The sequence below is a fragment of the Athene noctua genome, chromosome 24 (assembly GCF_965140245.1).
Source record: "Athene noctua chromosome 24, bAthNoc1.hap1.1, whole genome shotgun sequence".
Lineage (NCBI taxonomy): Eukaryota > Metazoa > Chordata > Aves > Strigiformes > Strigidae > Athene > Athene noctua.
In genome coordinates, this window is record NC_134060.1 from 6,375,972 (window position 1) to 6,390,610 (window position 14,639).

The 14,639-nt window shown below is 46.7% G+C and overlaps 1 long non-coding RNA gene across 1 annotated transcript; it reads left to right on the forward strand.

Annotated features, from left to right (window-relative positions):
- Positions 1–470: 470 nt before the first annotated feature.
- Positions 471–9,432, forward strand: LOC141970059 (uncharacterized). Its single transcript, XR_012635139.1, has 4 exons — positions 471–504; positions 1,396–1,464; positions 9,173–9,286; positions 9,395–9,432. It is a non-coding gene; the product is annotated as an uncharacterized LOC141970059 (long non-coding RNA).
- Positions 9,433–14,639: the final 5,207 nt, after the last annotated feature.

The following is a 14,639-nucleotide window of genomic DNA, read 5'->3' on the forward strand; positions in this document are numbered from 1 at the left end:
CACTTTTATCCAATCATAAGAAGGTTTAAAGCGCGGGCTAAGTTAACTGTCCAATCTTGAGGACTTGTACTGCATGTTACTCACGTGTGTGGGAGAACATTATAAAAGGGCTTTCTTAGTTGTAATAAACGGGCATTTCTTGATCACATTGGTCGTGTGCGTGCTCAGCTCTCCCGCAGTCACCTGGGACAGCACTGGCTGGCACAGGCCAGTATCATGCCAGCGAGCACACTGGCAGTTGTAAAGTCATTGACAGGTCATGCTCAAGAAACAACCTGTTCCTGTCCCTGTTCCTGTCCCTCTCCCTGTCCCGTCTGTCAGTCTAGATGAAGCTCGGAAAGGCAGATGAAAGACAGACAACCAGCCCCTACCGCTACCCCTCTCTGGAGTGATTTACAAACTATTTACAGACACTGTGGGTGCATCCGCACCTTCCAGAAGGTTGAATCCAGCAGCCTGTCTTCAACCACCAGGAACATGCCAGCACGGTGGCCCAGGAACAAAGTAGGTAAAGAACAATAAGAATTCATTAAGCAGCACAGTGTGCTCCCCTGCCAGAGTGCTTGGCTCTGATTTCACTCCATTCCTAAGGCTTGTGGAGCTATTAGGAGATAATTTGGTCATGTGGTAGGAGAAGTGACTTACTCAGCTTTGGGGCTGTTGATTTGTGTTGGAGGTTTTTTTCTCTTTTATTCCTCCCAGCCTTTTCTGATTTCTCCTTCAAGCTCTTTCAGCAAATCTGTGGTAATTTGTTAACTCAGATTTGTTGACTTGGTTTATCCTCTGCCTTGGCATGATGCCATAAAGCCACTAACAGCATGGATGGGACGGAATAACTCCCAGGAGTCTCCCAAGTGAACTGGAAAATTCGGATTACTGCAGCCCAACCTGAGAAGAGTTATATTTCTAGAAAATGCTGAAAGCCCCAAACCTGAGATAGCCAGAGTTTTTCATTGCTTTTGGAAATCTTGATGTTAAGAATGGCTGGCTAGTTATGCTAGTTATGTTATGAAATTGTCTATTTTTATAATGGTCTCTGAGGATTTCTACTCTGAGAAATTTAGTTAGCAAACTTGCTTTAGAATTTTTATTCATATTCTTGAATGAGCAGCTCAAACAAGATATAAATCATAGATCTGAAGTGCTGCTTAACCAGTTCTTAAAAACTTCCAGGGCTGACAGTTCCTTAACTGCTCTTGAGCATCTTGAGTCTCACCCTCTAAAGCAAAACCTATTCCTCTTCAAAGTCACAAATTACCACAAAATTGTTCTCCATTTTGAACTTAATATAACACTGTACTATCTCTGAAATCAGACAGCAGTTATTGTGTGCAAACAATGAACTTCTTAATGATGTCTGTAGCTAAAACAGTTTCTATTATATTTATTGTGAAGGTCTTTTGGACAACTGGACAACAGAAGCATCATGCATCTGCCGAAAGCCTGAAACAGTGGTGAGAATAGGTATCTTGGCCTGAATTTCCCCTGTGTGCTCCTCCCTGTGGGGTTAAGCAGCTCTGGAGAGCCAGGAGGCTTTGCAGGGGAAAGCCTGGGGTGGGAGGGACATGGAGGGGGGTGCATTTAGAAACGGCTCCAGCAAGACAGTCTGTGCATGGAGCTGGAAGGCGGCGGTCCCCACTGTTGCTCCAGCACTACTCTTTTTTAGTTTTGCTCTTTAAAAGACACGCTTTAATTTTGCAAGGAGATGTTGTGCTGGTTTTGGCTGGGAAAGAGTTAATTTTCTCCATCGTAGCTAGGATGGGGCTGTGTTTTGGATGTGTGCTGAGAACAGTGTTGATAGCACAGGGATGTTTTTGTTATCGCTGAGCAGGGCTTACACAGAGCCAAGGCCTTTCCTGCCTCTCACCCCACCCCACCAGCGAGTGGCTGGGGGGGCACAAGGAGCTGGGAGGGGGCACAGCTGGGACAGCTGACCCCAGCTGACCCCAGGGCTGTCCCAGCCCACATGGCCTCATGCTCAGCACATAAACCTGGGGGACAAAGAAAGCAGGGGGGGATGTACGGAGTGATGGCGTTTGTCTTCCCAAGTCACTTACGTGTGAAGGAGCCCGGCTGTCCTGGAGATGGCTGAGCACCTGCCTGCCCAGGGGAAGCGGGGAATGGATCCCTTGTTCTGCTATGCTTGTGCACGGCTTTTGCTTTACCTGTTAAACTGTCTTTATATAAACCCATGAGTTTTCTCACTTTTACTCTCTGATTCTCTCCCCCATCCCTCCAGCTGGGAAGTGAGCGAGCAGCTGTGCAGGGTTTAGTAGCCAGGTGGGGTTAAACCATGACAGATGTTTAAGTATCCACTCCTGGGAACATAACACACACTACAGATGTGCAGCACAACACTATTGCCACTGCTCGATGCCCAGCCTACTCTTTTAAACCATTCACACCTCAAAAACACTTAGAGAAGGCCAAAGCTGCCCAAGCATTTCCCTACAAATCCCCAGGTCTGTGGAGCACTAAAATCCAACTCTCAGCTTGCTTTCAACAGCTAAAGCTCTTGAAAAGTCTAAAGGATCCCCCACCCTTCCCAGTGGCCCTGGGTGACACCCCGTCTCTCTGCAGGCGACGCTGGCTGTCAGTGGTGCTGTGTGAGCTGTGCTGCCAGGGTGCAGCTTCTTGACTTCCTCTTGTGGTGGAGTTTCTCCTTGTCATCCTGACCCCATTCAGTCCTTGTGCTTAATGAATTCCTGGCACTTTATTAACAAGAGATATCCAAGTGTGATAAAGGCCATTTTACAGTGTTGGATGAGTTGCAAAGAAAAGCAAAAGCAAATGCTGTCATCAAAGAGATGCTTCACTACAGATTATAAGAAATCTTTACATAGCAGCAAAGAGCATCTTAAGGCACAGAAATGGGGCTTCTTGGCAGTTTGGGAGTCACGTCCTTGTTTCGTCATGGACAACCTCTATGACTTTGCTGAGTGTGCAAAGGGTCTAATCCTGTGAAGTGCTGGGCAATTTTCTATTGATCCAGCAAAATTCAGAAGCACCCGATAGCCAGAGCCTGCCAAAAGGATTTACTGAACAGAGATCAGAGTCCTGACTTACTTGAAGGATTCAGCCCTTCTGTCCCTCTATCGCACATGTGCAGGAGAGAAACCACAGTGTGCAGACCAGAGAGGGCCTCTGTCACTGGTTCTCAGACCATCTCACAACCACCCCCAGAGTCACTCCTGATGCCCTTGTGAGCTGGTTAACATTCCTAGATACCTCCTCTGGAGAAACCAAGGGACAGGCCAGACTTGCCCAGAGCCAAGGAAGTGTCTGATTTCATTGTGAACTCATCTCCATCCCCCAGTTTTGCATCCCATCGCCTCAAAAACCAGACTGTCACACCTCAGTACTTGCAGGTAAGAATCCAAGATCAGTGACCACCTGGCTTTAGGAGACAGCAACCTCAAACATGGGGCTCATCAGGAAGCAGAAGGGACATGTCACCGATTACTGTGCCAGAAAACCACAGGCACCCGGGCTGAGGCAGCGGCAGCTCAGGGTGGGCTGAGCTCTCCCAGACACTTTTCATTTTGTTTGTATGAAATGTATTCAATTATTTTCTTTCTGGTACAGAGCTGATGTGATATGGCTCTGCTGCACTAATGAATTGTAACAGGCAGTGCCCATGTCAGCTTTATCCTTGCCATATCCCCCCGCATTACCTGCTCCATGATGGGTCTTTCTGCTACAGCTCTCATCTGTGCTGTCTTTCTCACTCCAGCCTTTTCCTGCTGGGTTGTCTTTTCCATGCTGCCTTTGCTAATGGGGAATATTCCTTCTTTGTATTTCTGAGGGCTCTTTCATCCAGGGATCCCAATGCATCCAGACTTCTCAGTGCCTCTGCTGAACAGACAAGGTTACAGCGCAATTCACATACTCGACTGTAGCACTGGGGAGCTGAAGGGGTGCAGCCAAGATCAGGAGGTGCAAGGCAGTAAGGGGATGAAGCTTTACAGTGGTGCAGATCTCAAGCTCATTAACCCCTCAAAGGGGCTGAGTGTCAGCTTTGGCCCCGCGCTGAAGGACCAGGGGTGCTGCTGTCAAATTGGCCCAGAGCTGTGCTGCGCCTGCGGATGCACCAGGCTGGGCTAGTTGGGACTTTGCACATCCCACTCCCCTGCAGAGACTAAATGTGCCCTGAGGTTTATTCCACAGCTGCAAGTTTGAACTTCAAGTTTTAAATCTTGAAAGGTGCATTGGTGGTGTAGGAGCTGAAATCCCCAACATTTTCCCAGAATATAGAGTCTTAAGAGACTGAGTAACATCATGATTGTTGCTACTGAAAAGGAGGAGGTGGAGGAACCTGCTGGAGCAAATCCTTAACACTGTGTTGCTGCTGTCCCTCTTGCCACACAGCCAGCTGGCATCTCCACCTACCAGGCAAATCCTTCAATACAGGAATGCTTTGTTGGTTTGTTTTTTTGTTTGGTTTTTTTTTTCACTTATAAGCCAGGGTAATGGGCAAAGGTTAAGTTGTGGCTGAAGATCAGCCCTTCTTAGAAGGATGGGAAGACAGAGGAAAACAAAAGTTTATTGCTAAAGAAGGAGAGAGAGGAGGTTGAATTTTTTTTTCCCCTTTATTCCTAATGAGAAAGAGAAAACGTTTTCAGAACTAATATAAACAAGGGAGAGGAGGAGGCCAGAAGGAGGAGAGAAGGGTTACACTGCTGTAATGAGTTGCATTCACTCAACTCAGCAGCGTCTGCTGAAACTCAGCCTTGCCACCATGGGGACTCGCACTGTCCAGGCCAGCAGGGATGTGTTGGAGGGCTGGAGAAGGCAAATATAACGTCTGTCTTTGACAGACCCAGAGCCTGGAAGCACAGATAGACTGATTTCCATATCCCAACAGACCCTCAAACAAATCATTAAGCAGTTTCTAAGCACCTGGAGGATAATAAAGTGATAAAAAACAGCCAATGCGAATTTTTTAAGAACAAATCTTGTCAAACCAATCTAATTTCTTTCTCTGACAGAGTAATGGGCCTTGTGAATAAGGGCAGGGGCTTCACCTGTGATATATCTTGACTTTAGCAAAGCTTTTGACATGGTCTCACATGTCATCCTAAATTTTAGGATCCTAAAATAGCATCATAGATTTATATTTACGGTTTAGGGGAAATCCCTGCGAGGCTTTGGTGGGAAAATTGTACTCAGGATTTTTCCACATTTGGTCATCAAAATAAGTAGGATTTCTCATCTGGGGTCCCATAGGAAACTGGTCCAAGTCCAAAAATTTCTCTTGAAAACCACAATGATGGCAAAGATAGTAGACTTTACAATTATTGCGTGTGATACAAAGAGGGGAGCTACGCTTGGGAAGTACAGGGTTAGAATTCAGAATGAAAAGGATAGTAGTAAAAGAGTCTGAAAAAATTAGAGATGAAATTTAAAAAAAAAAAAATTAGAAAGAGGATTGCATTAATTAGAAGGAAATCAAACACACGGAGACAAGACAGGGTAAGCACCAGGCAGCAGCACAGCAGACAAGGGACACACATGGGCTCTATCTCTTTTTTCTCTAAATGTTTATTATCTGGGGACATAGCTATGGCCTGCACTGGGGTGTCTCTTGCCAATTCTAGAGAAAAGGCAGGTGATTAGTTTATTCCAACTGTCCCATGGGAGTAAGGAAAGACGCAACTGGAACATCCCCAACAATGACCAGGTAGGGTGAGCATTAAGGGATGTTTCCAAACTAAGGGTAGTTAGCTTTGAACGAGACTAACGGAGAGGATAGGAAAGTTTGCAGATACCAGGGACAGCCACACTGACAGTCTCCCACAGGACAGCAGGGCCGGCTGGTCTCAACAACGCCCTGAAGCCACTTCCAGCCATTCATTTCTGTATCTTCCTCATCTTCCAGACCAAGTGTCTTGCAAGACTACAAGGATGACCAGGGCATGCCCTGCCTTCCCCTCCACTCTCACATTTCAGTCATGCTCTGTAAATGTGTTGCATTGATGCATTAAGGGAGGATAGGGCTCGAGCTGGCTCATAAGACGGCGGGTAGATTTTCAAGATGATCCTTGCTGCCCTCTTTGCTGTAAGCAGACAGGCTTACATGATTACACTGTCAAGGCACAGTGGCCTCCTTTCTGCAGAACAGGAGGGGTCATTTTGCCAGTCAAACCATGCTGACATCAAAACACAGAACACAGCACAGGGGCATGTGTAGGGTGAGGCAGGAAGGGTCCAGCAACTGGCTCCCCAAGGACACCCACTCTGACAGCTCAGTTTCTAGGATCATCCAATATACCCACCCCACTGGACAGAAAAGAGGCAACCTTGGTCAGGAGACTGACAGCCAAAGAAGAGAGACACAACCTGCTCTAAGGGCAGCCCTGTGTCCCCCCTCTAGCACAGTGCTTACAGGAGCCAAACAAGAACCATCTGCACCACATTTAGGGGACAGTTTCCCAAACTGAAAGCACAGCAGTTTGTTACCACTCAAGAGTTTAGATTTGGTCCCTGTGTTTGTCCCATGCTGGTGCATTTAGATGTTAGAAACACATTTAAAATGCAAATAGAGGCAGATTGTAAAGAAGCTGAATGTCATCCCTCTATGTCTTTATTTAAAATCAAATCCAGCTTCATTTTAACATCCTCCTTGGGCTGGGGCTTAGCAATAATTTTCACTTGTATAAATACACTCACAATGTGTGTATACATATTTATGCCATTCCAACAGGAAATAAAAACTCATCAATAAAGCATATTATTTCTACAACTACAGCAGTAACACAAGCAGCAACAGCAGGCACAGAAAAAGACCATCTCTCTAGGGCTTTGGAGAGCACGGGTGCTGCATTTAGCCCTGCACGATATTAGCTCTGGGAGACAGAACATCCCGCCTGAAATACTGGCCTGGAGAACTGGAACTGTAGCAGCCTTGTAAATGATGACATCCTTGTGCCATCATTTTCACAAAGTGCCCGGGATGGAGCCTGACATGGATGTTTCAGTCAGTCCCTAGGTCTGAGCTCTGTGTTTCAGTCAGCCTGGCAAATTCCTGCCTGGGGACCGGTCGAGGAGAGCAAACAGCACGGGAGAGGATAACCCCTGCTCTCTTCAGCTGAGCTGTACAACAGCATTTCAACAGCGGTGGATTAACAAGCTCCCCCTCCCACTCCGGTCAGTGGAGAATTGCAAGTACCCACGCAGCTGGCACTCAGGCTGTTTCCTATCCAGAAAGGGGCACGAAGGTCCTTTCGATGTTGACGTGGTGCAACGTTTGCTCTTGGGTCTGATCTCTGGCAGGTGACAAAGAGCACTGGCTGCTGGCTCTCTGCTACAAAAATAGCTGATGTGCACATACTTTCTGTGCATTCAAATCCAAATTTACAGGGAGGATAGGAACAGGCTGGGTCATGCTGTCAGAGCAAAGATCAGCTTTTACATCTATCAGGATCTTCTCCTATCTCCTCCTCTACACATTAAATTTTTCTCTACACAACATCAGTCAGGGTTGGCATACAGAGCTGGGAGCCAGATGGGGTCCATGCCCCTAAGATAGGTCTGGAGATTGCTCCCTGGCACAGCTGAGAAAGAAAATTTACATCAAGAGCTCTTGAGAACCCAAACCCCTCACTCTCCTGCAGACCCCCTGCATGACTGCAGGTAAGTCACCTTCAGGCATGTTCTACAGATGGACTAGAGCTCCTTTGCTGAGGCTGATTTTGGCCAGTGTGAAGCATTTTGGATGCCACATTGCCCAATCTAATGGGAGTGATACTACAGCTTTTCCCTGACTCTTCCCTTCCATCAATGATTATATTTTATGTGATATTGCATGGCAGAGAAATGCCCTTCCTGCTGCATAGAATCACAGAATGGTTTGGGTTAGAAGGGACCTTTAAATCTCACCTGGTCCAACCCCCCTGCCATGGGCAGGGACATCTTCAACTAGACCAGGTTGCTCAGAGCCCCGTCCAACCTGACACTGAATGTCTCCAGGGATGGGGCATCTGCCACCTCTCCAGGCAACTTGTTCCTGTGTTTCACCACCCTCATGGTAAAAAAATTCTTCCTTATATCTAGTTGGTATCTACCGTCTTTTCATTTAAAACCATTACCCCTTGTCCGTCTTACTCTTTTTACACCCAACCCTGCTCAAATCGAGATCTTGGGAACAAAGACAGTTTTCTCCTGCTGATCCTTGCAGTCCCAGCAGGCCCTGATCTTCATTAGGGCTCCAGCTTCTGGCATAATCTAGTTACAGCTTAATATACGAAATGCAGGGTACTGGACTCCAGTTCAAGTGGAATATATCATAATGCATTAAGTATTTCTCTTCAGATAAATAACTGAAGTAGATGTCTTTCCATTACTTGTGCATGCCCTCATACAGAAATGGCAGAAGGCCTAGGAGAGGATTACATTCTTTTTTAATTCAATAAACAAATGTATAATGATATCTTCTGGGAACCATCCTGCAGAAAAGAGCAGAGACTTACCTCCATGCTCCTAGACTTCAGTGCTGGTAAAAAGTACCCAGAAAAAGGCTTTTTTTGTCCAGGCTTTAAGGCAAGAAGAGAGCTTTACCTTCACTCTTCTCCTGAGTTAAACCCAGCTGTCCCACTGATACGGGACATTCCACTTAGATCCAAATGCCTTTGCTCCAAGGGCAGAGCAGAAGGTCTCCTGTTGAATTTGGTTCCCCACCAGCTCTGGGCAGGCTGTATTTACAGCAGAGCGATCTGTGATTAGGTTCATGAAGAGGCAATAGGGGCTGATTCCTTTACCAGGAGAATTTAATTAACCCTGCTGCTTAAATACGCAAATCTAAATGCTCTAAATATAGGTTGTGCTTTATGGAGGCAGAAGAGGCAGATAGATCCTTTATTAAGGTACAAAGCAGGATTTCTGAAGCAGCAATACATCCAGCTGCCAGGGGCATCTCTTAAACCAGCTACTTCTTGATGGGAGAGAACACCACAGTCACTGCTATTGTCTTCCTTGTCTCCCATAATACTCGAGCATCTGTCCCTTGTGTCTGCAGGAAAAGGCCTGGCTGGCCTCAGGAAGGAAGGCAAAACCCTATTTGTGATGCTCATATGGGAAATTGTGTGATATTTCAGTTTAAACCTCATGTTCTTGAGGTCTCCTGGAGAAAAGACACATGGCCTGCTCTTGTTCTGCCCTTTCTTGTTTCCTGCAGGAGCTGCTGGTGAAATGGCCTGGAGGGCACTGCTGAGATCCTCCCTGCAACAGCAAGGGGTGTTTGTGACCCCCACAGTGCTGCCTGCAAACCACTTACAGCTGAATGATAGAGGTAAGGGAACTGCAGTCCCTGGGGGGTTTCCCACATGCTTTCAAATCCTGCCAAAGACAAGAGCAGCAGCATTACCACCACTTTGAAATCCCTCCTCTCTCATCCCAGTACACCAGGGGCAGAAGGGTGACAGCACTGCAGAGGGGAAGAAGAGTGCTGAAATCAGCAGACTGGCTCTTGGTGGTAAAACCCCTTCTTTTTTTTTCCTCCGAATTTTTCACCATAATAAATTCAATTCAATAGAAAACTAATTCATAGAAATTCGCCAGCATTAGTGAAAATGCTTCGCTGGGCACAGGGCATTACATCCATGGGATGATAACTGGCCATCAAGCCCATCTGTATTAAAAGAGGGTCCGTACACTCGATACACTCAGCTGAACGTAAACTATTTAGAGAAGGGCTCCAGGAATTTACAGCTCAAATTTATAACTGTAATTAGGTGTCTGGTACCTGGCTGAAGGGAGCTGGAGTCTAAGCTGTTTAGCTGGTTTACAAGGCCTGTGTCCAGAGCTGTGTTATCACCCTCCCATGTCAGCCAGGAGCTGAACCGGGCAGCGGCTGAAGGACTTATCTGAGGTTATCAGGAGAGTCTGTGACAGAGCACAATCTTTTGGCCATGTTAACCTCCTATGAAGGCTTGTGCTTCCATGCAACCAGCCTGTCTCTGAGCACAGCTGCAGCCTTCACTGATAGGTCATTTAGGAGCAGTAATTTTCCCAGTGAACAACAGACAGATGTATTTTCCTTGCTGTTATGATCACACTTGTAGGTGATGGTAATAAAACAGCTGTAGTTGTATTTCAGCTGGCTGAGAATCAGGGGAAAGTACCTGAAATGAAGCATTTCTACCTCCTGTGCAAGCCCTCTAGAAACATGCTCCAGGTAAGACAACATCTAACACCCCCATCTGGCAGAGTCTTTGCTGATTGATGGACAGCTTGGCCCTTTCCAAAGCCCCCCATGAACAGCTCACTGCAGTGGTAAGCTGGGGGCCACGGCAGATTGATGGGTTTTAGTGCCTGTCTGATTTCTTCAGACTGTTGTGCCAAGGCCAGACAAACCAGTGGCATTATCACCTTGATAAAAACTAATTTTATACAAAACCTTAGCATTCCTCTGGCAGGGATGATGACAGCAGGGATGAAAGCTGGAGCTGTGCTACCTGGGTTGTATAGGATTAGCAAACTGTGGAATAGCAATACCCCATGGTAACAGACAAGAAAACTCCTTAGCACACTGCTGAGAGATGGCAAAGTCGACCTTCACACTCCTTGCAGCACATCAAAAGAGGTTCAAGGTCCCCATCCTTACCTCCCAGGCAATCCGGGTTGCAAACGTCTAAAAGATCAGCTAACACCTGGGACTATGAATGTGACAGACAGGTGAACGCCTTGGCACCACCAGTAAAGGCAGAGCTTATCTGGGAGAGAAACGAGCTTTCTCAGGGGAAGACAGACTGAAAAACAAGCTCTCTGTCAGCATAGGACCAATGCAGACTGCCCTCAAACTCAGTCCAAGGAGAAGAGACATTTACCCAACACAACTTCTATACCCCAAAGGTAATACAGTCACTACAGCTCAAATAAACAACACAAAAAGCAGCTAATAAAAATGAGATAAAGCTTTAAAATGCCTGGAGAACAACTCCAAAGAGACCTTATATGGTCCTCACCAGGAAAAAGATAAAAAAACTTATGGCACCAAAGTTGTCTCTTTTTTTTTTTTTTTTTTCCTTACAAATAATAAATCCTGCAAAGGAATGAATTTGGGAGAGAAGCAGTTTCCTTAAAGTTTGGTGTTGTTCACTGAACAATTGTGTCATATCCAAAAGTGGTAAATGGAGAAGTAGAGCAAAATCAATGAAGCTGGAGCCACGTCCTGGCAGGGCAGGAAGAGTCACATTGTTGGGGCTTAGGGCTGCAATGGATCTTGTCCACCATCACCAATGACAGGCCGCCCTTCCTGCAGCGCACCTTCATGACAAAAGGAGTTACAAAGCAGCTGAAATAGTGACAGCTTTCAAAAGGGGGAAGGAAAAAGGAAACTGTCCCCTTAATCCTCCAGCTAAGCTGTTGCATCCAACCATTTTAGCACAGGCCGTCTCCATGCCATCTGCTAGACTGCAGCTAAATCTGTGCCCCAAACACACTCCTTTCCTTAGTCCTCAGAGAGGATTCAGGAACAAGCAGAGGGCTGAGAGGAGAAACACACTTCTGGTGCAAACCTGCAACCTTTCATCTTACCCCCAATGACGCTTGACAACACTTTAAAAGAGATTTATTTGTGAAACAGGGCACATTTGGAGCAACATCTCAGGCAGAACAGACTTTCTCTCTTTCTCAACCCTTTATCTCTGCTGGCTAATGCTGCAGACAGATCTGAAGAAGCTCTGGCTGCTTTCTCCCTTCCTCAGACTCTTGTTCCATTCATAAGAGAGATTCAGTCTGTCCCCAGAGAACAATTTGCCCAAAGAAAAGCCAGTGGCAGTGGCAGCTGGGGCACACCTCCCTCCACCTGCCAAAGCCTGCATAGAAAACCTGTTTAGCAAAATATAAGATGAGGCTGAGGAACTGTTCCTAGAGAAGCATCACTGTGCTTACATGAGAGTGGTGTTGCTCTGATGTAAGTTACAGGAAAAAAACAAAACAACAAAAAAACCCCAAATAAAACAACCCAAACAAAAACAGAAGAGAAGGGGTGCCTCAGTCCTTAAACACGACAGGTCTCAGCACCCAAAGGGATCCATATTTCTCAAAGCAGGACCTGCTCAGGATGGAGAATGCAACAGGAGTTTAAAAAAGCTCAGGGCTTGTGGCTTTTCTCTGCTTGTCTTTCCCTCCCAAGCTTTGCCTCATTTCACTCGTGGGATATTGCATCTGTGACAGCCCAGACCAAGGTGCAAAAGACCCAGTCCAGTGACATGCTCACGGGCTATGCCTTAGTCTGGATCATCATTAAAAACATGTTACGTTTAAGTCAAAATGTATCCCAGTTTTTTTAAGAAGCTGTGTGTCACGACTGACATCACGCAATCAGAGGAGCATCTCCACCTTGATGAGAGCATCAGGAGTGCTTTAAAGGTCACCTCCCCAGCTCACCATGAGCTAAAGGTTTTGGGTTGGAAACTGAAACATTTGGTTCCCTGTATTTGACTTTATATCAGTCTCACACTTATTACCCATACTTAATGTCATCTATCAGCATACGGTCATCAAACTCCTAACAGCCTCGATATTACTGTGCAATTTCCCTCCTCTGCTGTAAGTTCTCCCTGTGAATCCCAGAGAAGGTATGAACAGTACATTTAGGCTGAAGGATAGGGTTTTCCACCCAAAGATTAATCTCAGTACAGGAAGCTTAAGAAATAATATCAATAACAGCATTTTTTTTCCCCCTTTCTGCGTCATTGAAACAGTAGAGATCCCGTTATCAAAATCGTCATGACAACTCTGTCCGGAAAGTTGAAACAGGAAGAGAGGAGAGGGAAATTAAAAGGGAGAAAATCTGGAAGTATTTCTGCTGACTTTGCTGTAAAAGGTGCATCAAAGTAAATTGTGATGAGCCCATATCTTCAACACCTTTCAAATTCCACAAGGTCGCAACCACCTAGACAGCCAGAAGCCACACTGACATGAAAGATTTCATTATAAAGCACCAAACTGCTTCTTAGAAAGTCTGGGTTTGCTCCTGCAGTGAACCTGGTCTATGCAATTAGTTTTATCAAGCTGAACTCCCTCTGCCTGTGTCACATCAGGTGCTGATGAGTTTCTTCGCCAGAGTCCTTGCCATGGGGTAGATGAGGAGCTCTGAAAATGCTACTTGATAACTTCATGGCTAATGGTACTTGCCCAAGTACCCACAATCAGAGGAACAGAATTTCCCCATCTTTGGATAATTCATCAGGTTTGCATACTTTCACCATTTGTTCTTTCAGTTGCTTGATCTTTTACAGAAGAGGTTTCCCTGAATCACTCATCTCCTCTCACCAGACCCTCAGTCTTTGTCTGAATGTTCTTGGATGTGATGGCCAGAGCTGGACACCATTTGGCGCAGCAGATTTCACTCACTGCAATGTATTGCCAGTGTTTCTTTCTCTACCTCTCAGTGCAGAACATGCTACTGGGCATTGCTAAGAGAGGAGTCCCTGAATACCTCTGTCCTGCTTACTCCTCCCTAAGAATCCACTGAAGGATATATGCCTTCATCTGACTTACGGATCATCGTTGGTTATGTTACCTCAAGAAGACCGTGATGCAGAAGGTGAAGGCTACTGACAAAGAAGGATGTTTCCTGTGGAAGGCAGGGGCTCTATATCCCACTGCTTCATACCTTGTATAGCCATTTTCCTTGGAAAGAAAATGCAAAATGCTGCCATTGCACAAGCAGCTGGACCAGCAGCAGGCTTGAAGGAGGCTCAGGCATCCCCATGTAATGAACTGTCAGGTTCTCAGCTCCATTCTCTGCAGGACGGGCACACCTCCAACCCACCGTGAACACCCACCACCATGAGTTGGCCTCCTTGCAAAGAGCCCCAGCCCTGACCCAAAGTATCATGGCACTCTGATGCCAGTTGACAACATCTACCCCTGTCTAGAGCAGGGACAAGACCCCATTGCTGAAGGCAATGGCTGCAGCTTCTGCTACTGCTTGCTTGAGTGGCTGCAGGACTGAGTCCCCGGGACACGTCCCCTGGAGGGCACTGCTGCAGACCAGGCAAGGACTGGTGGGCTGCTGCTGAATTCTGGCACTAACGGCAGAGAACAGATCTCAGCGTGAGCATCCGAGCAGCGCTTCAAGGGCAGGGCTGCAGAAGGCTTCCAAAAGCACAGCTGACGCAAGGCGGCAGGCAGACGGCAGGCCCTGCCCGCACCATCTGCCTGCTCCCTGCCTCCCTGGGCCCGGCAACTTAGGCAGGAGAAACAACCCATCTTCTGCCGACTGGCACCTTAGGGTGCCAAAAGCATGGCAAGAGGCAACCTTGCACAGAGCAGAGCTGGCAACAGCCTGTGCTTCTGTTGCAGCCAGGAGCATGGAGAGCAGGGGAGCCTCCCATCCCTGAGCCTCCCTGAGCTGATTTGTCAGAGGCAGTTATAAACTTAATCTGTCTTTAGTGTGGGGGAAAGGAGGTCCAAGACACAGTGAATTAATCTGGGTATGGAAACATTGCTTTGATTATATCTGCAGAGGGAGCTGAAAGGCCACTAACGGTCAGTCCTGGCTCGAGAAGCTCCCTCTGCACGTCTAAAGCATGTTTGGTGCTTCCAGGATCTGCAAAATCAAGGGTATGTCCTAAATTCAGTGACATCAGTGTCTTCTCCAGGATACCTCAGAGTGAGGAATCCCATCAGCT